The sequence below is a fragment of the Engraulis encrasicolus genome, chromosome 7, assembly GCF_034702125.1.
Source record: "Engraulis encrasicolus isolate BLACKSEA-1 chromosome 7, IST_EnEncr_1.0, whole genome shotgun sequence".
Taxonomy (NCBI): Eukaryota; Metazoa; Chordata; class Actinopteri; order Clupeiformes; family Engraulidae; genus Engraulis; species Engraulis encrasicolus.
Genome location: NC_085863.1, coordinates 45,444,171 through 45,467,615, shown reverse-complemented (window position 1 = coordinate 45,467,615; position 23,445 = coordinate 45,444,171). Strand labels below are relative to the sequence as shown.

The 23,445-nt window shown below is 40.9% G+C and overlaps 1 protein-coding gene and 13 non-coding genes across 14 annotated transcripts in view; 6 read left to right on the top strand and 8 right to left on the bottom strand.

Moving 5' to 3' along the window:
• Positions 1–23,445, bottom strand: part of si:dkeyp-23e4.3 (rho GTPase-activating protein 7) — a 166,325-nt gene that overhangs the window by 102,135 nt on the left and 40,745 nt on the right. The gene's annotated exons all lie outside the window — the stretch shown is intronic.
• On the top strand, positions 3,023–3,076 carry LOC134453371 (U7 small nuclear RNA). The gene has a single exon (XR_010035572.1). It is a non-coding gene; the product is annotated as a U7 small nuclear RNA (small nuclear RNA).
• On the bottom strand, positions 5,638–5,691 carry LOC134453373 (U7 small nuclear RNA). Its single transcript, XR_010035574.1, has one exon. It is a non-coding gene; the product is annotated as a U7 small nuclear RNA (small nuclear RNA).
• LOC134453374 (U7 small nuclear RNA) lies at positions 6,216–6,269 on the bottom strand. Its single transcript, XR_010035575.1, has one exon. It is a non-coding gene; the product is annotated as a U7 small nuclear RNA (small nuclear RNA).
• Positions 6,833–6,886, bottom strand: LOC134453375 (U7 small nuclear RNA). The gene has a single exon (XR_010035576.1). It is a non-coding gene; the product is annotated as a U7 small nuclear RNA (small nuclear RNA).
• Positions 7,438–7,491, bottom strand: LOC134453379 (U7 small nuclear RNA). The gene has a single exon (XR_010035579.1). It is a non-coding gene; the product is annotated as a U7 small nuclear RNA (small nuclear RNA).
• On the bottom strand, positions 8,057–8,110 carry LOC134453381 (U7 small nuclear RNA). The gene has a single exon (XR_010035581.1). It is a non-coding gene; the product is annotated as a U7 small nuclear RNA (small nuclear RNA).
• LOC134453392 (U7 small nuclear RNA) lies at positions 12,979–13,032 on the top strand. Its single transcript, XR_010035592.1, has one exon. It is a non-coding gene; the product is annotated as a U7 small nuclear RNA (small nuclear RNA).
• LOC134453377 (U7 small nuclear RNA) lies at positions 14,016–14,069 on the top strand. The gene has a single exon (XR_010035578.1). It is a non-coding gene; the product is annotated as a U7 small nuclear RNA (small nuclear RNA).
• On the top strand, positions 14,621–14,674 carry LOC134453370 (U7 small nuclear RNA). Its single transcript, XR_010035571.1, has one exon. It is a non-coding gene; the product is annotated as a U7 small nuclear RNA (small nuclear RNA).
• Positions 15,842–15,895, top strand: LOC134453400 (U7 small nuclear RNA). The gene has a single exon (XR_010035600.1). It is a non-coding gene; the product is annotated as a U7 small nuclear RNA (small nuclear RNA).
• On the top strand, positions 17,051–17,104 carry LOC134453372 (U7 small nuclear RNA). Its single transcript, XR_010035573.1, has one exon. It is a non-coding gene; the product is annotated as a U7 small nuclear RNA (small nuclear RNA).
• Positions 19,679–19,732, bottom strand: LOC134453399 (U7 small nuclear RNA). The gene has a single exon (XR_010035599.1). It is a non-coding gene; the product is annotated as a U7 small nuclear RNA (small nuclear RNA).
• Positions 21,058–21,111, bottom strand: LOC134453376 (U7 small nuclear RNA). Its single transcript, XR_010035577.1, has one exon. It is a non-coding gene; the product is annotated as a U7 small nuclear RNA (small nuclear RNA).

Here is a 23,445-nt window from a genome sequence, read left to right as displayed (position 1 = left end):
TATGATGTAATGTGAAAGTCATGGAACATATCTGACCATGTACCAAGGATGAACCTTGAATGTTGAAATTTGAGGTTTTTATGGACATCTGAAAACCCTTGCAATTTTAATTTCAAAGAAAAGTAGAGGGCCAGCATTAAGGTGTAATTTGACACACAGTGCTGCAAATTGTAATGTATGCTTGTCAGGTCTATGACTCTTAGCCCTGAAAAAATAATGGACCCACCACAAATAGTTTTGGAGATAATTAAGTCTGAATATGGTCACTCAGGCAGTGACACCAAATCAGGGGGAGGGGGTGTCCTTATTTACAGATTTTTTGTGGAAAAAGTATGCACAGCTGAAATCTGCAATGGTGGATATGTTCTATTGGATGTTTAAGCCATCACATATTTTTTTTTCCAAGCAAATCCTAGGGGGGTCGAGTGGGGTCGAGTGGGGACCATTTGCTGATTCCAGCTGGAATGACCCACTTCTACATAAATTTGGGTTGATTACTAGTCCAACATGATCTCCAAAAATTCCGTGCTCCTGGACACGGATGTTAAGGGCACAAACTCCGTGTCCAGGATCACGGATTTTGCCAAAATTCTGTGCTCCTGGGCACGGAATTGTTTTCCGTGCTCCTGGACACGGAATTGTTTTCCGTGATGGACACAGAGAAGTGCTCTCTCTATAGGCTACTCCCATAGCTCTATGTTTCCACAGTCTTGTGTTTTCTCAGGATTTTTCTCATTTCAAATATTTTTTCTCAAAAAAAAACATTTCCTACTGACAGGTTAGGGTTAGGGATTGTTTTGGTCTGGGCACAGCTAGTTTTCTTTCATTCATTATGAATTTTATAGCCTAGCAACCAACTGGAAAAGGTATTTCTCAAAAATATGTCTTTAATGACAGGTTAAGGTTAGGGAATGTTTTGGTCAAGGCACAACTTAAATTGCTATAGCATTATTTTGTTTAGGATTAGCATTTGGTATGTATTTTCTACTGATAGACACTGTGGTAATAGCCTATAGAAAGCACTTCCGTGTGCCCATCACGGAAAACAATTCCGTGTCCAGGAGCATGGAAAACAATTCCGTGTCCAGGAGCACGGAATTTTGGCAAAATCCGTGCTCTTGGACACGGATTTCGTGTCCTTAGCATCCGTGTCCAGGAGCACGGAGTTTTTGGAGATCAGGCTGACTAGTCAATTGAATTAGACATTTGCATAACCCCACCCTTCTATTTGGATAACCCCATCCCACTACATGGATAAACACGCCCTGCTACCTTGATATCCAATCACAACACTCACAGTGAAAAAACATTACCTATCAAAACTGCCTAAATCAAATGAATGACAGCCGTAGGTAAGGTTGTGTTGTTTTTCTCCATTTAATTTGGGAATTTCTGTGTTTTCACTCTTTGACTCAAGAGGGACAATCTATGTAATTTATCTACCTTTACTTGTGTTTACTTTTGTCTATGTGTACTGTGCACTATGAAGGCAACAACATTTGGTGCTCTTTTTAAAGACCCCTCTGCATCCCCCTTCCCCCACCCCACCCAGTGCTATTCAGTGACTATTCAATTTTGGCCACCATGAGTGTAGCCTGTAGATCCAGGATGGTGTCCTGGACATATAACTAATCTCTGTATTGGAAAATTTGCTTTTAAGTATTTGTCAAGTAGGTATCTGGTAAATAGATGCCCACCCATTATGTCAAAAATAAATGTCTATCTTATTGTTGTCCATTGCTTTCTCCTTGATTATAAATGTATTAAACTCGCGTTCTCCGTTTGGGCAATTTATTTTGCGAGTCCACATCATTATGAGTAATTGATCACTTCTCAACTGAATTATACACTTGCATAACCCCATCCTTCTACTTGGATAACCCCACCCTGCTACTTGGATAACCAATCACAACAGTCACAGTCAAAAAACATTACCTGTCAAAACTGCCCAAGTCAAATGAATGACAGCCATGAGTAAGGTTGCATTATTTTTCTCAATTTAATTTGGGAATTTTTGTGTTTTCACTCTTTTACCCCAGACACTTTATGGATTTTATACCTTACCTTTATATGTGTGTAATCTGCACTGTGAAGGCAACTTGCTCACTCACTTTGCATAGAGCCCTCTCTGCATCCTCCCTGCCCCACCCCATGCAGTCCTATTGAGGCAGTCGGTTCATATGCAAAATAGGGAGGCGGAGCACTCGGAGGGTCACAGGCAGTCTCAAAATGAATGGCAGTGAACGAGGAGCCCGCGTATTGAAGGATAAAACTCGCTGTTTTGAACTAATAATCGCCCTGGGATACTTCCTTCAAAGTTCAGAGCCTGCCTCGTGAATTCAGGAAAAAGACAAAAAAGTGGGATAATCATACGTACATCCAGATGACCACGAGCACTTGCAGAATCCACAGTCCCCCCCCCTATCAGCTCAGTTTGACAGCTGTCAGAACGCACCCAGCGAGCGGGGCATTCGGAGGGTACAGTATTTACAACCTTCTCGCTATTTAACCCATGCCTGCAGTTAGGGGCGCTGTCGAGACGAGAGTGCAGCCCATTAATTCTGAGTGTAGTCTGCAGTCCTCCGTTGGCGCCCCTACAGTGCAGTACCTGGCGAGTGGAACCTCTCGTAATACAACTTCTCTGAGAGCGTTTTCACAGCTGTCAAACTGAGCTGATAGGGGGGGACTGTTGATTGTACAAGTGCTCGTGGTCATCTGGATGCATGTATGCTTGTCCCACTTTTTTGTCATTTCCCTGAATTCACGAGGCAGGCTGTGAACTTTGAAGGAAGTATCCCAGGGCGATTACAAGTTAAAAACAACGAGTTTTATCCTTCAATACGCTGGCTTCTTGTTCACTGCCATTCATTTTGAGGCTGCCTGTGACCCCCCGAGTGCTCCGCCTCCCTATTTTGCATATGAACCGACTGCCTCAATTCAGTGGCCATGCACATTTGGCCACCATGAGTGTAGCCTGTAGATCCAGGATTCTGTCCTGAAGCTTTAACTCATAGCTGTATTGGAAAATTTGCTTTTAAGTATTTGTCTAGCAGGCATCTTGTAAATAGATGCCCACCTTTGATGTCAAAAATAAATGAATGTAACTGAGAAGGCCAGTTGATTTTACGTGAAGGAAAATCTGGGCAATTTCATTCACAATTCTACATCTTTCTGGGTTGATTTCTAGTCAATTGAATTATAAATTTGCATAACACCATCCGTAGAGGTAGAAAATAACACTAGAGAGGACACAGCAATTTGCGACAGCACTGGGAAATGGCAGCTGGAGCTTCCCAACTTCCGTAGGTAGTGTAGGTACTTTCAGGCAATGCAAGTCAATGGAGAACACGCCCACACCTGTCAAGAAATTAACGAAAACTGTGTAAATATGAAGTAACACTTTAATCAAAGACTAGATTTGAAATGTCAGGCTAAATATCTACTTAAATCATATGAGTCGATAAAATACATTTAAAAATCAAATAATATGAACATAGTTAGCAACACACTTCAACTATTGTCCTTGTATAGTGTGTTGATGGACATTTTCACATGATTAAGCCATTTTTGACAGAGGTGAGCCTAGTTCTCTGTTAATTTCCATTTCTGTGATCTACCTACAGATAATGGCCGCTACAGATTGCCGTAAAAAGGGGGCGGGGTCCTCTCTAGTGTTATTTTCTACCTCTATGACACCATCCTTCTACTTGAATAGCCCCACCCCGCTACATGGATAAACCCGCCCTGCTACCTTGATATCCAATCACAACACTCACAGTGAAAAAACATTACCTATCAAAACTGCCTAAATCAAATGAATGACAGCCGTAAGTAATAAGATTGTGTTGGTTTTATCCATTTAATTTGGGAATTTCTGTGTTTTCATGCTGTGACCCAAGAGGGACAATCAATGGAATTTATCTACCTTTACTTTTGTCTATGTGTACTGTGCACTATGAGGGCAACAACATTTGGGTGCTCACTTTACAGACCCCTCTGCATCCTCCCTCCCCCACCCCACCCAGTGCTATTCAGTGACTATTCAATTTTGGCCAACATGAGTGTAGCCTGTAGATCCAGGATGGTGTGCTGGACATTTAACTAACATCTGTATTGGGAAATTTGCTTTTAAGTATTTGTCAAGCAGGTATCTTTTAAATAGTTGCCCACCCATTATATCAAAAGTAAATGTCTATATTATTGTTGTCCATTGCTTTCTGCTCGATTATAGATGAATTAAGCTGAAGTATTAGTCTAGCAGGTGTCTTGTAAATAGATGCCCCCCTCTGATGTCAAGTGAATTTCCCTGATTTTACTTTACATAATATATTTTTATTAGTAAATAAGTCCTGACTCTCACAGTTGCATTCATTTATTGTTGACATCAGAGGGGGGCATCTATTTACAAGATACCTGCTAGACATATACTTAAAAGCAAATATTCCTATACAGAAGTGAGTTGGAGCTTCAGGACAGAATCCTGGATCTACAGGCTGCACTCATGGTGGCCAAATGTGCATAGCCACTGAATAGGGCTGCATAGGGTGGGGCATGGAGGAGGCAGAGAGGATATGCAAAGTGAGTGAGTATGTTGCCTTCACAGTGAAGATTACACACAGATAAAGGTAAGGTATAAAATCCATAAAGTGTCTGGTGTCAAAGAATGATAATACAACAATTCCCAAATTAAATTGAGAAAAATAATGTAACCTTTTTCATGGCTGTCATTCATTTGACTTGGGTAGTTTTGATAGGTAATGTTTTTTTTTTACTGTGGCTGTTGTGATTGGTTATCCAAGTAGCAGGGTGGGGTTATCCAAGTAGAAAGATGGGGTTATGCAAATTTATAATTCAGTTGAGAAGTGGTCAATTACCCATAATGATGTAGACTTGTAAACTAAATTGGCCAAACTGAGTACTTCAGTTGAATACATCTACAAACGAGGAGAAAGCAATGGACAACAACAATATAGACATTTACTTTTGACATAATGGGTAGGCATCTATTTAAAAGATACCTGCTTGACAAATACTTAAAAGCAAATTTTCCAATCCAGAGATTAGTTAGATGTTCAAGGCACCATCCTGGATCTACAGGCTACACTCATGGTGGCCAAAATTGAACAGTCACTGAATAGGACTGGGTGGGGTGGGGGAGGGGGGATGCAGAGGGGGCTTTAAAAAGAGCACCAAATGTTGTTGCCTTCATAGTGCACAGTACACATAGACAAAAGTAAACACAAGTAAAGATAGATAAATTCCATAGATTGTGCCTTTTTGGTCAAAGAATGAAAACACAGAAATTTTCCAAATTAAATTGAGAAAACCAACACAACCTTATTTACGGCTGTCATTCATTTGATTTAGGCAGTTTGGATAGGTAATGTCTTTTCACTTTGAGTGTTGTGATTGGATATCAAGGTAGCAGGGCGGGTTTATCCATGTAGCAGGGTGGGGCTATTCAAATAGAAGGATGGTGTTATGCAAAATTATAATTCAAATGACTAGCAATCAACCCAAAATGATGTAGAATTGTCCATTAAATTGCCCAGATTTTACTTCACGTGAAATCAACTTTGTATTGGTAAAAAAGTCATGACTTTCACAGTAAGGTTCAATTATTTTTGACATCAAAGGGGGGGCATCTATTTCCAAGATACCTGCTAGACAAATACTTAAAAGCAAACTGTCCAACACAGAAAAGAGTTAGAGCTTCAGCAAATGGTCCTGGATCTACAGGCTACACTCATGGTGGCCAAATGTGCATGGCCACTGAATAGGACTGCATGGGGTGGGGCAGGGAGGATTGAGAGAGGGCTCTATGCAAAGTGAGTGAGCATGTTGCCTTCACAGTGCAGATTACACACAGATAAAGGTAAGGTATAAAATCCATAAAGTGTCTGGGGTCAAAGAGTGAAAACACAAAAAATCCCAAATTAAATTGAGAAAAATAATGTAACCTTACTCATGGCTGTCATTCATTTGACTTGGGCAGTTTTGATACGTAATGTTTTTTGACTGACTGTTGTGATTGGTTATCCAAGTAGCAGGATGGGGTTATGCAAATGTATAATTCAGTTGAGAAGTGATCAATTACCCATAATGATGTAGACTCGTAAAATAAATTGCCCAAACGGCGAACAGCAGTTTAATACATCTATAATCGAGGAGAAAGTAATGGATGACAATAATATAGACATTTTTTTACATAATAGGTGGGCATCTATTTACAAGATACCTGCTTGACAAATACTTAAAAGCTAATTTTTCAATACAGAGATTAGTTAGATATTCAGGACACCATCCTGGATCTATAGGCTACACTTACGGTGGCCAAAATTGAATAGTCACTGAATAGCACTGGGTGGGGTGGGGGAGGGAGGATGCAGAGGGGTCTGTAAAGTGAGCACCCAAATGTTGCTGCCTTCATAGTGCACAGTACACATAGACAAAGGTAAACATAAGTAAAGGTAGATAAATTCCATAGATTGTCCCTCTTGGGTCAAATAATGAAAACACAGCAATTCCCAAATTAAATGGAGAAAACCAACACAATCTTACCTACGGCTGTCATTCATTTCATTTAGGCAGTTTTGATAGGTAATGTTTTTTCACTGTGAGTGTTGTATTTGGATATCATGGTAGCAGGGCGGGTTTATCCAGTGGGGTGGGGTTATCTAAGTAGAAGGATGGTGTTATTCAAATTTATAATTCAATTGACTAGAAATCCACCCAAAAAAGATGTAAAATTGTTTATGAAATTGCCCAGATTTTACTTCACGTATAATCAGCTGGCCTTCACAGTTACATTCATTTATTTTTGACATCAAAAGTGGGCATCTATTTACAAGATGCCTGCTAGACAAATACTTAAAAGCATATTTTCCAATACAGCTATGAGTTAAAGCTACAGGACAGAATCCTGGATCTACAGGCTACACTCATGGTGGCCAAATGTGCATGACCACTGAATAGGACTGCATGGGGTGGGGCAGGCAGAATGCAGAGAAGGCTCTATGCAAAGTGAGTGAGCATGTTGCCTTCACAGTGCAGATTACACACAGATAAAGGTAAGGTATAAAATCCATAAAGTGTCTGGGGTAAAAGAGTGAAAACACAAAAATTCCCAAATTAAATTGAGAAAAATAATGCAACCTTACTCATGGCTGTCATTCATTTGACTTGGGCAGTTTTGACAGGTAATGTTTTTTGACTGTGACTGTTGTGATTGGTTATCCAAGTAGCAGGGTGGGGTTATCCAAGTAGAAGGATGGGGTTATGCAAATTTATAATTCAGTTGAGAAGTGATCAATTACCCATAATGATGTGGACTCACAAAATAAATTGCCCAAACGGAGAACGCCAGTTTAATACATTTGTAATCAAGGAGAAAGCAATGGACAAAAATAGTATAGACATTTATTTTTGACACAATGGGTGGGCATCTATTTACCAGATACCTGCTTGACAAATACTTAAAAGCAAATTTTCCAATATAGAGATTAGTTAAATGTCCAGGACATCATCCTGGATCTACAGGCTACACTCATGGTGGCCAAAATTGAATAGTCACTGAATAGGACTGGGTGGGGTGGGGGAGGGGGGATGCAGAGGGGTCTTTAAAAAGAGCACCAAATGTTGTTGCCTTCATAGTGCACAGTACACATAGACAAAAGTAAACACAAGTAAAGGTAGATAAATTACATAGATTGTCCCTCTTGGGTCAAAGCATGAAAACACAGAAATTCCCAAATTAAATGGAGAAAACCAACACAATCTTACTTACGGCTGTCATTCATTTGATTTAGGCAGTTTTGATAGGTAATGTTTTTTCACTGTGAGTGTTGTGATTGGATATCAAGGTAGCAGGGCGGGTTTATCCATGTAGCGGGGTGGGGCTATTCAAGTAGAAGGATGGTGTTATGCAAAATTATAATTCAATTGACTAGAAATCAACCCAAAAAGATGTAGAATTGTGAATGAAATTGCCCAGATTTTACTTCACGTAAAATCAACTGGCCTTCTCAGTTACATTCATTTATTTTTGACATCAAAGGTGGGCATCTATTTACTAGATGCCTGCTAGACAAATACTAAAAAGCTAATTTTCCAATACAGAAGTGAGTAAGAGTTTCAGCAGAGAATCCTGGAACTACAGGCTACACTCATGGTGGCCAAATGTGCATGGCCACTGAATAGGACTGCATGGGGTGGGGCAGGGGGGATGTAGAGAGGGCTCTATGCAAAGTGAGCATGTTGCCTTCACAGTGCAGTTTACACACAGATAAAGGTAAGGTATAAAATCCATAAAATGTCTGGGGTAAAAGAGTGAAAACACAAAAAAAATCCCAAATTAAATTGAGAAAAATAATGTAACCTTACTCATGGCTGTCATTCATTTGACTTGGGCAGTTTTGACAGGTAATGTTGTTTGACTGTGACTGTTGTGATTGGTTATCCAAGTAGCAGGGTGGGGTTATCCAAGTAGAAGGATGGGGTTATGCAAATTTATAATTCAGTTGAGAAGTGATCAATTACCCATAATGATGTGGACTCGCAAAATAAATTGCCCAAACAGAGAACGCCAGTTTAATACATTTATAATCAAGGAGAAAGCAATGGACAAAAATAATATAGACATTTATTTTTGACACAATGGGTGGGCATCTATTTACCAGATACCTACTTCACAAATACTTAAAAGCAAATTTTCCATTACAGAGTTTAGTCAGATGTTCAGGACATCATCCTGGATCTAAAGGCTACACTCATGGTGGACAAAATTGAATAGTCACTGAATAGGACTCAGTGGGGGAGGGGGGATGCAGAGGGGTCTGTAAAGTGAGCACCCAAATGTTGTTGCCTTTATAGTGCACAGTACACATAGACAAAAGTAAACACAAGTAAAGGTAGATAAATTACATAGATTGTCCCTCTTGAGTCAAAGAGTGAAAACACAGAAATTCCCAAATTAAATGGAGAAAAACAACACAACCTTACCTATGGCTGTCATTCATTTGATTTAGGCAGTTTTGATAGGTAATGTTTTTTCACTGTGAGTGTTGTGATTGGATATCAAGGTAGCAGGGCGGGTTTATCCATGTAGTGGGTTGGGGTTATCCAAACATAAGGATGGGGTTATGCAAATGTATAATTCAATTGACTAGCAATTCACCGAAAATATTGTAGAATTTGTCAAGTGAATAGAGGTGTGTCGTTTAGAGATGAGATTTATGGCTCTTTGACAGGATCCGGATTTTCATAGCTCGTTCCATTCAAAGAGCCGTTTAAAAAACTCTCTCTTTTGGCTCTTTTTCAAATCATTTATTCAGTGTTAAGGATGTAATATTTTGACTCCACCTCAAGGTAATTTTGTCCAAACAACAATTGATTATTCTCCTGCTTCTAAAGACCGCTTTTGCCCCTCATTGAGGCAAACAATTGTGTTTTTTCCCAAATTTAATTACTCTGGTCGAGGTCACGTGCTTAAAATGAATGAAAAATGAATGAAATAATGGTCGAGTGACTCCCCCAGCTGTGATCCGGTTCCCATCGTTCACTTCAGGGAGCCGTTCAAAAGAACCGGCTCGTTCATGAACGACACACCTCTATTCACTTGACAAATTCTACATCATATTAAGCACATACGACTTTGCTGCTGTTGACCTACGTTGACGGAAGCACGTGAGCGAGAACTTGTTGTCACGCTGTGGGTGTTACTAAATACAGCGCATTTAAAGTCGGCCACAAATATGAACGAGACGATGAGCTCGCACCGGTTTGCTCTACTAACACACCACGTGTGAGGAGTGGGGGGACAGGCAGTGAGGAGGAGCTGAAGTGGGGACCTAAGCAAACTTGTGTAGAGGTGTGAGACAAGACCCATATCGTCAGCTTGCTACCAAAACCACCTAAGTCCGAATTTGGGCGAAATTAGATTTTTACATAAACTTACTCCCCTACCACAGCTGCATCACCCTGCCTTTCCGCCAGGGTCATTGATCAATCACAACAGTCACCAGAGTCAAAAATCTGTATGTATAAAGTCACACACTGCCTATGAGAAAATGAATGACCAGGGACGTAGCTATTGGGAGGACAAGGAGGGCATTTGCCTGTAGGCCTAGGGCCCTCCTGCAGGTGGCAGAGGTAGGGGCCCTATTATGACCTTGGCAGGTGGTATGGGGGCCCTATCTATTCATCCTGGGGCCCTGTGCACAATTGTTCTGCCAATGTGAATGACTTTGGTAGCTTGACTTAGCCATTTTTGATGCAAGCAACTTGACATGGACAAGAGGAAGCAGTTTATTTACATCTGTTAAGATTTCTCTCTCTCTCTCTCTCTTCAAAGACAATGACCATGTGTCAAAACTTAATCCTTAGACATCAGTGTCTGAGTTATTTTTATTATCACACAGTGGTTGTAGCTAAAACAATTGAGCAATTATTAACCTGGTGCTTTCTTTGATGTAGTCAGATATTATTTATAGAAGACTTTGGCAATCTAAAACCTCCTGTGACACTCTTGAATTTCACACATACGTCTACTATCTCATAATGTTAACATTTGACACCTTTGGATCGATGTCATTTGTGCATAAGATTAGTTTTCACCCAGTGAACTGCCTGAGTTGAGTGATTATTGAATCCAGTAGTGTTTCTAAACCATGTTCTGAATTCCACGGTGGTGGCGTTGAAGTGGGCGGGGCACAGTTCTATGAGCAGGTTACCTCTGTCATGGGCAAGGTTGGGAGGGTGGGGCAGTTCTATGAGCATGGAGAAGGGCAGAAGTTAACCAAAGATGATAAACAAGGAGGAGACAGTTTGTGAGGAGGTACAAGGACCAAAGAAGTGCCCCACCCCTTCATCCTCCTCCATGACTGATGGACCCTCAACATGGAGATTGGACGCCACTGCAATGCTTTCTCTGTGAGACAATGCAAGTTGGATCTGTCATGGCATCGGCAATGAGTGTATTACCATTGAGGCAATTGCTCTGGCACAATGACAATATCTCAGAGTGCTTTACTTGGGTGTTAATGCAAATAATATCAACATTGAAAACTAACATAACTGAAAGTAGTAGAAAGTAAAAGAAAATTGTGAACATCTGTTGGTAGATATGAGATTTACCAGCATGCTGACAAAGTCTACAAAAGTATTTCAGTCATTCACCATTTCCAGGATTAAAGTTTGGAATAAAAATAAAGAAATAGTATAACTATCAAAATAATGTGCAGTGCATTGTTCTTGTTGTGCTGCATGAAATTATTTATTTTAAAGTGTTTTGTTTTCCTTAGAAGGCGTTTCATGTTTGACTTGCCGCTTCACTCAAAATAAATAAAGAAAATAAATTAACATCTTAGACAGGTACTGTTTGTTATGGACCAATGACACAGACAGGATGACAGGATGATGCAAGTGGTAGGGTAGTAAAGTTCTGCAAAAATCTCCTTTTGACCAAAATTATTAGGGGGGACTCACAATTGCTCTTTGCCCAGGGTGTCAGATTTCCTAGAACCGCCACTGGTGTTTGGCGCCCCCTAGGAAATTTAGTTTTTCCCTGTTTTCCGAAAACCCAAAAATCGGACTTAGGCGGTTTTGGTAGCAAGCCGACGATATACACACGTGAGTGAGTTTTTGACCAACCAGTTCATGGGCGCGTGACCTCGGAGGCAGTCCGCCGACGAGCGTTGAAGGGGATAAGCAACTGCAGAGGTTGCAAGATCTGACTGCAGCCGCATTCATCCCGCGATAGTTTTACACCATGTGACATGTCACCTCGTCAACGCAACGTCGACGAAATTTCGAAGTTTGACAGGAAATCTAACCGTCATGCAGCATTTTCATCCAGGATGCATTGCTGTCTAAATAGGCATATCTGCGTTGATGTCATGTCGAATGTACTTATTGGGTGGATTGCTAGTCAATTGAATTATACATTTGCATAACCCCATCCTTATGTTTGGATAACCCCAACCCACTACATGGATAAACCCGCCCTGCTACCTTGATATCCAATCACAACACTCACAGTGAAAAAACATTACCTATCAAAACTGCCTAAATCAAATGAATGACAGCCATAGGTAAGGTTGTGTTGTTTTTCTCCATTTAATTTGGGAATTTCTGTGTTTTCACTCTTTGACTCAAGAGGGACAATCTATGTAATTTATCTACCTTTACTTGTGTTTACTTTTGTCTATGTGTACTGTGCACTATGAAGGCAACAACATTTGGTGCTCTTTTTAAAGACCCCTCTGCATCCCACCCCACCCCACCCAGTGCTATTCAGTGACTATTCAATTTTGGCCACCATGAGTGTAGCCTTTAGATCCAGGATGGTGTGCTGAACATCTGACTGAACTCTGTATTGGAAAATTTGCTTTTAAGTAATTGTCAAGCAGGTATCTTTTAAATAGATGCCCATCCATTATGTCAAAAGTACATGTCTATATTATTGTTGTCCATTGCTTTCTCCTCGATTACAGATGTCCACCCACTGAAGTACTCCGTTTGGCCAATCTAGTTTACAAGTCTACATTATTATGGGTAATTGAGCACTTCTCAACTGAATTATAAATTTGCATAACCCCATCTTTCTACTTGGATAACACCACCCTGCTACTTGGATAACCAATCACAACAGTCACAGTCAAAAAACATTACCTATCAAAACTGCCCAAGTCATATGAATGACAGCCATGAGTGAGGTTACATTATTTTTCTCAATTTAATTGGGGAATTTTTGTGTTTTCATTCTTTGACCCCAAACACTTTATGGATTTTATACGTTACCTTTATCTGTGTGTAAACTGCACTGTGGAGGCAACAGGCTCACTTTGCATAGAGCCCTCTCTGCATCCTCCCTGCCCCACCCCATGCAGTCCTATTCAGTGGCCATGCACATTTGGCCACCATGAGTGTAGCCTGTAGATCCAGGACCCTCTCCTGAAGCTCTAACTCATTTCTGTGTTGGAAAATTTGCTTTTAAGTATTTGTCTAGCAGGTATCTTGTAAATAGATGCCCCCCTCTGATGTCAACAATAAATGAATGCAACTGTGAGAGTCAGGACTTATTTACTAATAAAAATATATTATGTAAAGTAAAATCAGGGAAATTCACCTGTAGAGATGGGATTCATGGCTCTTTGATAGGATCCGGATCTTCGTAGCTCGTTCCTTTCAAAGAGCCGTTCAAAAACTGTCTCTTTTGGCTCTTTTTCAAATCATTTATTCAGTGTTAAGGATGTAATATTTTGACTCCACCTCAAGGTAATTTTGTCCAAACAACAATTGATTATTCTCCTGCTTCTAAAGACCGCTTTTGCCCCTCATTGAGGCAAACAATTGTGTTTTTTCCCAAATTTAATTACTCTGGTCGAGGTCACGTGCTTAAAATGAATGAAAAATGAATGAAATAATGGTCGAGTGACTCCCCCAGCTGTGATCCGGTTCCCATCGTTCACTTCAGGGAGCCGTTCAAAAGAACCGGCTCGTTCATGAACGACACACCTCTATTCACTTGACAAATTCTACAATATTTTCGGTGAATTGCTAGTCAATTGAATTATACATTTGCATAACCCCATCCTTATGTTTGGATAACCCCAACCCACTACATGGATAAACCCGCCCTGCTACCTTGATATCCAATCACAACACTCACAGTGAAAAAACATTACCTATCAAAACTGCCTAAATCAAATGAATGACAGCCATAGGTAAGGTTGTGTTGTTTTTCTCCATTTAATTTGGGAATTTCTGTGTTTTCACTCTTTGACTCAAGAGGGACAATCTATGTAATTTATCTACCTTTACTTGTGTTTACTTTTGTCTATGTGTACTGTGCACTATGAAGGCAACAACATTTGGTGCTCTTTTTAAAGACCCCTCTGCATCCCCCCTCCCCCACCCCACCCAGTCCTATTCAGTGACTATTCAATTTTGGCCACCATGAGTGTAGCCTGTAGATCCAGGATGATGTCCTGGACATTTAACTAATCTCTGTATTGGAAAATTTGCTTTTAAGTATTTGTCAAGCAGGTATCTGGTAAATAGATGCCCACCCGTTATGTCAAAAATAAATGTCTATATTATTGTTGTCCATTGCTTTCTCCTCAATTATAAATGTATTAAACTGGCGTTCTCCGTTTGGGCAATTTATTTTGCGGGTCCACATCATTATGAGTGATTGATCACTTCTCAACTGAATTATACACTTGCATAACCCCATCCTTCTACTTGGATAACCCCACCCTGCTACTTGGATAACCAATCACAACAGTCACAGTCAAAAAACATTACCTGTCAAAACTGCCCAAGTCAAATGAATGACAGCCATGAGTAAGGTTGCATTATTTTTCTCAATTTAATTTGGGAATTTTTGTGTTTTCACTCTTTTACCCCAGACACTTTATGGATTTTATACCTTACCTTTATCTGTGTGTAATCTGCACTGTGAAGGCAACTTGCTCACTCACTTTGCATAGAGCCTTCTCTCAATCCTCCCTGCCCCACCCCATGCAGTCCTATTCAGTGGCCATGCACATTTGGCCACCATGAGTGTAGCCTGTAGATCCAGGATGCTGTCCTGAAGCTTTAACTCATAGCTATATTGGAAAATTTGCTTTTAAGTATTTGTCTAGCAGGCATCTTGTAAATAGATGCCCACCTTTGATGTCAAAAATAAATGAATGTAACTGAGAAGGCCAGTTGATTATACGTGAAGTAAAATCTGGGCAATTTCATTCACGATTCTACATCTTTTTTAGGTTGATTTCTAGTCAATTGAATTATGAATTTGGATAACCCCATCCTTCTATTTGCATAACCCCACCCCACTATATGGATAAACCCACCCTGCTGCCTTGATATCCAATCACAACACTCACAGTGAAAAAACATTACCTATCAAAACTGCCTAAATCAAATGAATGACAGCCGTAAGTAAGATTGTGTTGGTTTTCTCCATTTAATTTGGGAATTTCTGTGTTTTCATGCTTTGACCCGAGAGGGACAATCTATGGAATTTATCTACCTTTACTTGTGTTTACTTTTGTCTATGTGTACTGTGCACTATGAAGGCAACAACATTTGGTGCTCTTTTTAAAGACCCCTCTGCATCCCCCCTCCCCCACCCCACCCAGTCCTATTCAGTGACTATTCAATTTTGGCCACCATGAGTGTAGCCTGTAGATCCAGGATGGTGTACTGGACATTTAACTAATATATGTATTGGGAAATTTGCTTTTAAGTATTTGTCAAGCAGGTATCTTTTAAATAGTTGCCCACCCATTATATCAAAAGTAAATGTCTATATTATTGTTGTCCATTGCTTTCTCCTTGATTATAAATGTATTAAACTGGCGTTCTCTGTTTGGGCAATTTATTTTGCGAGTCCACATCATTATGGGTAATTGATCACTTCTCAACTGAATTATAAATTTGCATAACCCCATCCTTCTACTTGGATAACCCCACCCTGCTACTTGGATAACCAATCACAACAGTCACAGTCAAAAAACATTACCTGTCAAAACTGCCCAAGTCAAATGAATGACAGCCATGAGTAAGGTTGCATTATTTTTCTCAATTTAATTTGGGAATTTTTGTGTTTTCACTCTTTTACCCCAGACACTTTATGGATTTTATACCTTACCTTTATCTGTGTGTAATCTGCACTGTGAAGGCAACATGCTCACTTTGCATAGAGCCCTCTCTGCATCCTCCCTGCCCCACCCCATGCAGTCCTATTCAGTGGCCATGCACATTTGGCCACCATGAGTGTAGCCTGTAGATCCAGGATTCTGTCCTGAAGCTTTAACTCATTGCTGTATTGGAAAATTTGCTTTTAAGTATTTGTCTAGCAGGCATCTTGTAAATAGATGCCCACCTTTGATGTCAAAAATAAATGAATGTAACTGAGAAGGCCAGTTGATTTTACGTGAAGTAAAATCTGGGCAATTTCATTCACACTTCTACATCTTTTTGGGTTGATTTCTAGTCAATTGAATTATAATTTTGCATAACACCATCCTTCTACTTGAATAGCCCCACCCCGCTACATGGATAAACCCGCCCTGCTACCTTGGTATCCAATCACAACACTCACAGTGACAAAACATATCAAAACTGCCTAAATCAAATGAATGACAGCCGTAAGTAAGATTGTGTTGGTTTTCTCCATTTAATTTGGGAATTTCTGTGTTTTCATTCTTTGCCCCAAGAGGGACAATCTATGGAATTTATCTACCTTTACTTTTGTTTACTTTTGTCTATGTGTACTGTGCACTATGAGGGCAACAACATTTGGGTGCTCACTTTACAGACCCCTCTGCATCCCCCCTCCCCCACCCCACCCAGTGCTATTCAGTGACTATTCAATTTTGGCCACCATGAGTGTAGCTTGTAGATCCAGGATGGTGTCCTGGACATTTAACTGATATCTGTATTGGGAAATTTGCTTTTAAGTATTTGTCAAGCAGGTATCCTTTAAATAGTTGCCCACCCATTATATCAAAAGTAAATGTCCATATTATTATTGTCCATTGCTTTCTCCTCGATTATAGATGAATTAAACTGAAGAACTCCATTTGGGCAATTCATTTTACGAGTCTACATCATTATGGGTAATTGATCACTTCTCAACTGAATTATAAATTTGCATAACCCCATCCTTCTACTTGGATAACCCCACCCTGCTACTTGGATAACCAATCACAACAGTCAGTCAAAAAACATTAAAAACTGCCCAAGTCAAATGAATGACAGCCATGAGTAAGGTTACATTATTTTTCTCAATTTAATTTGGGATTTTTTTGTGTTTTCACTCTTTTACCCCAGACACTTTATGGATTTTATACCTTACCTTTATCTGTGTGTAATCTGCACTGTGAAGGCAACATGCTCACTTTGCATAGAGCCCTCTCTCAATCCTCCCTGCCCCACCCCATGCAGTCCTATTCAGTGGCCATGCACATTTGGCCACCATGAGTGTAGCCTGTAGATCCAGGACCATTTGCTGAAGCTCTAACTCTTTTCTGTGTTGGACAGTTTGCTTTTAAGTATTTGTCTAGCAGGTATCTTGGAAATAGATGCCCCCCCTTTGATGTCAAAAATAATTGAACCTTACTGTGAAAGTCATGACTTTTTTACCAATACAAAGTTGATTTCACATGAAGTAAAATCTGGGCAATTTAATTGACAATTCTACATCATTTTGGATAATTGATTACTAGTCAATTGAATAATGAATTTGGATAACCCCATCCTTCTATTTGAATAACCCCACCCTGCTACTTGAATAAACCCACCCTGCTACCTTGATATCCAATCACAACACTCACAGTCAAAAAACATTACCTATCAAAACTGCCTAAATGAAATGAATGACAGCTGTAGGTAAGGTTGTGTTGGTTTTCTCGATTTAATTTGGGATTTTTTTGTGTTTTCATGCTTTGACCCAAGAGGGACAATCTATGTAATTTATCTACCTTTACTTGTGTTTACTTTTGTCTATGTGTACTGTGCACTATAAAGGCAACAACATTTGGTGCTCTTTTTAAAGCCCTCTCTGCATCCTCCCTGCCCCACCCCACCCAGTCCTATTCAGTGACTATTCAATTTTGGCCACCATGAGTGTAGCCTGTAGATCCAGGATGGTGTCTTGAACATCTAAATAATCTCTGGATTGGAAAATTTGCTTCTAAGTATTTGTCAAGCAGGTATATTTTAAATAGATGCCCACCCATTATGTCAAAAGTAAATGCCTATATTATTGTTGTCCATTGCTTTCTCCTCGTTTGTAGATGTATTCAACTGAAGTACTCAGATTGGCCAATTTAGTTTACAAGTCTACATCATTATGGGTAATTGACCACTTCTCGACTGAATTATAAATTTGCATAACCCAATTTTTCTACTTGGATAACCCCACCCTGCTACTTGGATAACCAATCACAACAGTCACAGTCAAAAAACATTACCTATCAAAACTACCCAAGTCAAATGAATGACAGCCATGAAAAAGGTTACATTATTTTTCTCAATTTAATTTGGGAATTGTTGTATTTTCATTCTTTGACACCATACACTTTATGGATTTTATACCTTACCTTTATCTGTGTGTAATCTGCACTGTGAAGGCAACATGCTCACTCACTTTGCATAGAGCCTTCTCTGCATTCTGCCTGCCCCACCCCATGCAGTCCTATTCAGTGGCCATGCACATTTGGCCACCATGAGTGTACCCTCTAGATCCAGGATTCTGTCCTGAAGGTCTAACTCACTTCAGCATTGGAAAATTAGCTTTTAAGTATTTGTCTAGCAGGTGTCTTGTGAATAGATGCCCCCCTCTGCTGTCAAAAATAAATGAATGTGACTGTGAGATTCAGGACTTATTTACTAATAAAAAGTTGATATTATGTAATGGAAAATCAGGGAAATTCACTTGACATCAGAGGGGGGCATCAATTTACAAGACACCTGCTAGACAAATACTTCAGTTTAATTCATCTATAATCGAGGAGAAAGCAATGAACAATAATAATACGGACATTTACTTTTGATATAATGGATGGGCAGCTATTTAAAAGATACCTGCTTGACAAATACTTAAAAGCAAATTTTCCAATACAGAGATTAGTTAAATGTCCAAAACACCATCCTGGATCTACAGGCTACACTCATGGTGGCCAAAATTGAATAGTCACTGAATAGGACTGGGTGGGGTGGGGGAGGGGGGATGCAGAGGGGTCTGTAAAGTGAGCACCCAAATGTTGTTGCCCTCATAGTGCACAGTACACATAGACAAAAGTAAACACAAGTAAAGGTAGATAAATTCCATAGATTGTCCCTCTTGGGGCAAAGAATGAAAACACAGAAATTCCCAAATTAAATGGAGAAAACCAACACAATCTTACTTACGGCTGTCATTCATTTGATTTAGGCAGTTTTGATAGGTAATGTTTTTTCACTGTGAGTGTTGTGATTGGATATCAAGGTAGCAGGGCGGGTTTATCCATGTAGCGGGGTGGGGCTATTCAAGTAGAAGGATGGTGTCATAGAGGTAGAAAATAACACTAGAGAGGACCCCGCCCCCTTTTTACGGCAATCTGTAGCGGCCATTATCTGTAGGTAGATCACAGAAATGGAAATTAACAGAGAACTAGGCTCACCTCTGTCAAAAATGGCTTAATCATGTGAAAATGTCCATCAACACACTATACAAGGACAATAGTTGAAGTGTGTTGCTAACTATGTTCATATTATTTGATTTTTAAATGTATTTTATCGACTCATATGATTTAAGTAGATATTTAGCCTGACATTTCAAATCTAGTCTTTGATTAAAGTGTTACTTCATATTTACACAGTTTTCGTTAATTTCTTGACAGGTGTGGGCGTGTTCTCCATTGACTTGCATTGCTTGAAAGTACCTACACTACCTACGGAAGTTGGGAAGCTCCAGCTGCCATTTCCCAGTGCTGTCGCAAATTGCTGTGTCCTCTCTAGTGTTATTTTCTACCTCTATGGATGGTGTTATGCAAAATTATAATTCAATTGACTAGAAATCAACCCAAAAAGATGTAGAATTGTGAATGAAATTGCCCAGATTTTACTTCACGTAAAATCAACTGGCCTTCTCAGTTACATTCATTTATTTTTGACATCAAAGGTGGGCATCTATTTACAAGATGCCTGCTAGACAAATACTTAAAAGCAAATTTTCCAATACAGCAATGAGTTAAAGCTTCAGCAGAGCATCCTGGAACTACAGGCTACACTCATGGTGGCCAAATGTGCATGGCCACTGAATTGAGGCAGTCGGTTCATATGCAAAATAGGGAGGCGGAGCACTCGGAGGGTCACAGGCAGCCTCAAAATGAATGGCAGTGAACAAGAAGCCAGCGTATTGAAGGATAAAACTCGTTGTTTTTAACTTGTAATCGTCCGGGGAAACTTCCTTCAAAGTTCACAGCCTGCCTCGTGAATTCAGGGAAATGACAAAAAAGTGGGACAAGCATACGTGCATCCATATGACCACGAGCACTTGTAGAATCCACAGTCCCCCCCTATCAGCTCAGTTTGACAGCTGTCAAAACGCTCTCAGAGAAGTTCTATTATGAGAGGCTCCACTCGTCAGATACTGCACTGTAGGGGCGCCAACGGAGGACTGCAGACTACACTCAGAATGAATGGGCTGCGCTCTCGTCTCGACAGCGCCCCTAACTGCAGGCATGGGTTAAATAGCGAGAAGGCTGTAAATAGTGTACCCTCCGAATGCCCCGCTCGCTGGGTGCGTTCTGACAGCTGTCAAACTGAGCTGATAGGGGGGGGGACTGTGGATTCTGCAAGTGCTCGTGGTCATCTGGATGTACGTATGATTATCCCACTTTTTTGTCTTTTTCCTGAATTCACGAGGCAGGCTCTGAACTTTGAAGGAAGTATCCCAGGGCGATTATTAGTTCAAAACAGCGAGTTTTATCCTTCAATACGCGGGCTCCTCGTTCACTGCCATTCATTTTGAGACTGCCTGTGACCCTCCGAGTGCTCCGCCTCCCTATTTTGCATATGAACCGACTGCCTCAATAGGACTGCATGGGGTGGGGCAGGGAGGATTGAGAGAGGGCTCTATGCAAAGTGAGTGAGCAAGTTGCCTTCACAGTGCAGATTACACACATATAAAGGTAAGGTATAAAATCCATAAAGTGTCTGGGGTAAAAGAGTGAAAACACAAAAATTCCCAAATTAAATTGAGAAAAATAATGCAACCTTACTCATGGCTGTCATTCATTTGACTTGGGCAGTTTTGACAGGTAATGTTTTTTGACTGTGACTGTTGTGATTGGTTATCCAAGTAGCAGGGTGGGGTTATCCAAGTAGAAGGATGGGGTTATGCAAATTTATAATTCAGTTGAGAAGTGATCAATTACCCATAATGATGTGGACTCGCAAAATAAATTGCCCAAACGGAGAACGCCAGTTTAATACATTTATAATCGAGGAGAAAGCAATGGACAACAATAATATAGACATTTATTTTTGACATAATGGGTGGGCATCTATTTACCAGATACCTGCTTGACAAATACTTAAAAGCAAATTTTCCAATACAGAGATTAGTTAAATGTCCAGGACACCATCCTGGATCTACAGGCTACACTCATGGTGGCCAAAATTGAATAGTCACTGAATAGCACTGGGTGGGGTGGGGGAGGGGGGATGCAGAGGGGTCTTTAAAAAGAGCACCAAATGTTGTTGCCTTCATAGTGCACAGTACACATAGACAAAAGTAAACACAAGTAAAGGTAGATAAATTACATAGATTGTCCCTCTTGAGTCAAAGAGTGAAAACACAGAAATTCCCAAATTAAATGGAGAAAAACAACACAACCTTACCTACGGCTGTCATTCATTTGATTTAGGCAGTTTTGATAGGTAATGTTTTTTCACTGTGAGTGTTGTGATTGGATATCAAGGTAGCAGGGCGTGTTTATCCATGTAGTGGGATGGGGTTATCCAAATAGAAGGGTGGGGTTATGCAAATGTCTAATTCAATTGACTAGTCAGCCTGATCTCCAAAAACTCCGTGCTCCTGGACACGGATGCTAAGGACACGAAATCCGTGTCCAAGAGCACGGATTTTGCCAAAATTCCGTGCTCCTGGACACGGAATTGTTTTCCATGCTCCTGGACACGGAATTGTTTTCCGTGATGGGCACACGGAAGTGCTTTCTATAGGCTATTACCACAGTGTCTATCAGTAGAAAATACATACCAAATGCTAATCCTAAACAAAATAATGCTATAGCAATTTAAGTTGTGCCTTGACCAAAACATTCCCTAACCTTAACCTGTCATTAAAGACATATTTTTGAGAAATACCTTTTCCAGTTGGTTGCTAGGCTATAAAATTCATAATGAATGAAAGAAAACTAGCCATACCCAGACCAAAAAAAATCCCTAACCCTAACCTGTTAGTAGGAAATATTTTTTTTTGAGAAAAAATATTTGAAATGAGAAAAATCCTGAGAAAACACAAGACTGTGGAAACATAGAGCTATGGGAGTAGCCTATAGAGAGAGCACTTCTCTGTGTCCATCACGGAAAACAATTCTGTGTCCAGGAGCACGGAAAATAATTCCGTGTCCAGGAGCACAGAATTTTGGCAAAATCCGTGCTCCTGGACACGGAGTTTGTGCCCTTAACATCCGTGTCCAGGAGCACGGAATTTTTGGAGATCATGTTGGACTAGTAATCAACCCAAATTTAGGGCAAACTTAAATGCTGTGCCAATAGAAAGAGCATTCACCCTCACTGCACGCACGCACGCACGCACGCACGCACGCACGCACGCACGCACGCACGCACGCACGCACGCACGCACGCACGCACGCACGCACGCACGCACGCACGCACGCACGCACGCACGCACGCACGCACGCACGCACGCACGCACGCACGCNCGCACGCACGCATGCANACACGCACGCACGCACGCACGCACGCACGCACGCACGCACGCACGCACGCACGCACGCACGCACGCACGCACGCACGCACGCACGCACGCACGCACGCACGCACGCACGCACGCACTACATATACTCCCCTAACCTTGAAACTTCAGTCCTCTGCGCTTAGTTAGCACATCTATCAGGTGTGGAGTGCCACTGCTGACAGCTACTTCGGCCACTCAGCCCACAATGTGTGTGTGTGTGTGTGTGTGTACGTGCGCGCGTGCATATGTATGTGCTGTATGGCACGTTTGCGCATGTATGCAAGTCCTTGCATTAATATGTGTGTAAGTGTGTGTGTGTGTTTATCGTGTGTGTTCATGTCCTTGCATGCATGTGTTGATTTGTGTTTGTGTGTGTGTGAGACCAGAGTCCTAAGTGAGCCTTGATGTCTGTGTAAGTGGCCCATTCATTTCAGTGTGGATCCGCCTGCTACGTCCTCTTAGTCTTTTTCTCCCTCTTAATTTTTGCACTGTCTGGACCGCCACCCCCCCACCCCCCCACCACACACACACACACACACACACACACACACACACCACATCTCTCTCTCTCTCTTGCTCTTTCTCTGTGTCTGTCACATAAACAGTGACACAGACACTCACTGCAACACTCACACACATGAACACCGCCCCACCAGCTCTATTTCTCCCTCTCTATATTACACTCACACACATACACACATAGTCCTTTGTTTCTCTGCCTTGTTATGTCCTTTTTGTTGGTGGTGCAGATGTACCATTGGTGCAGGGGGGCCGAGACGATTCATCGTGGGTCTGCTGCAGTCGACTAAGCGGTCCACGGTATGGGACAGGACAGGACTGGCTGGACCACCGACAGCTTTTGCCAGGCCCAGGACTACATCATTATGAAAGGGCCCCCATCTTACAGTATTTGCCTACTGCTTGAACACTATAGGCTGATG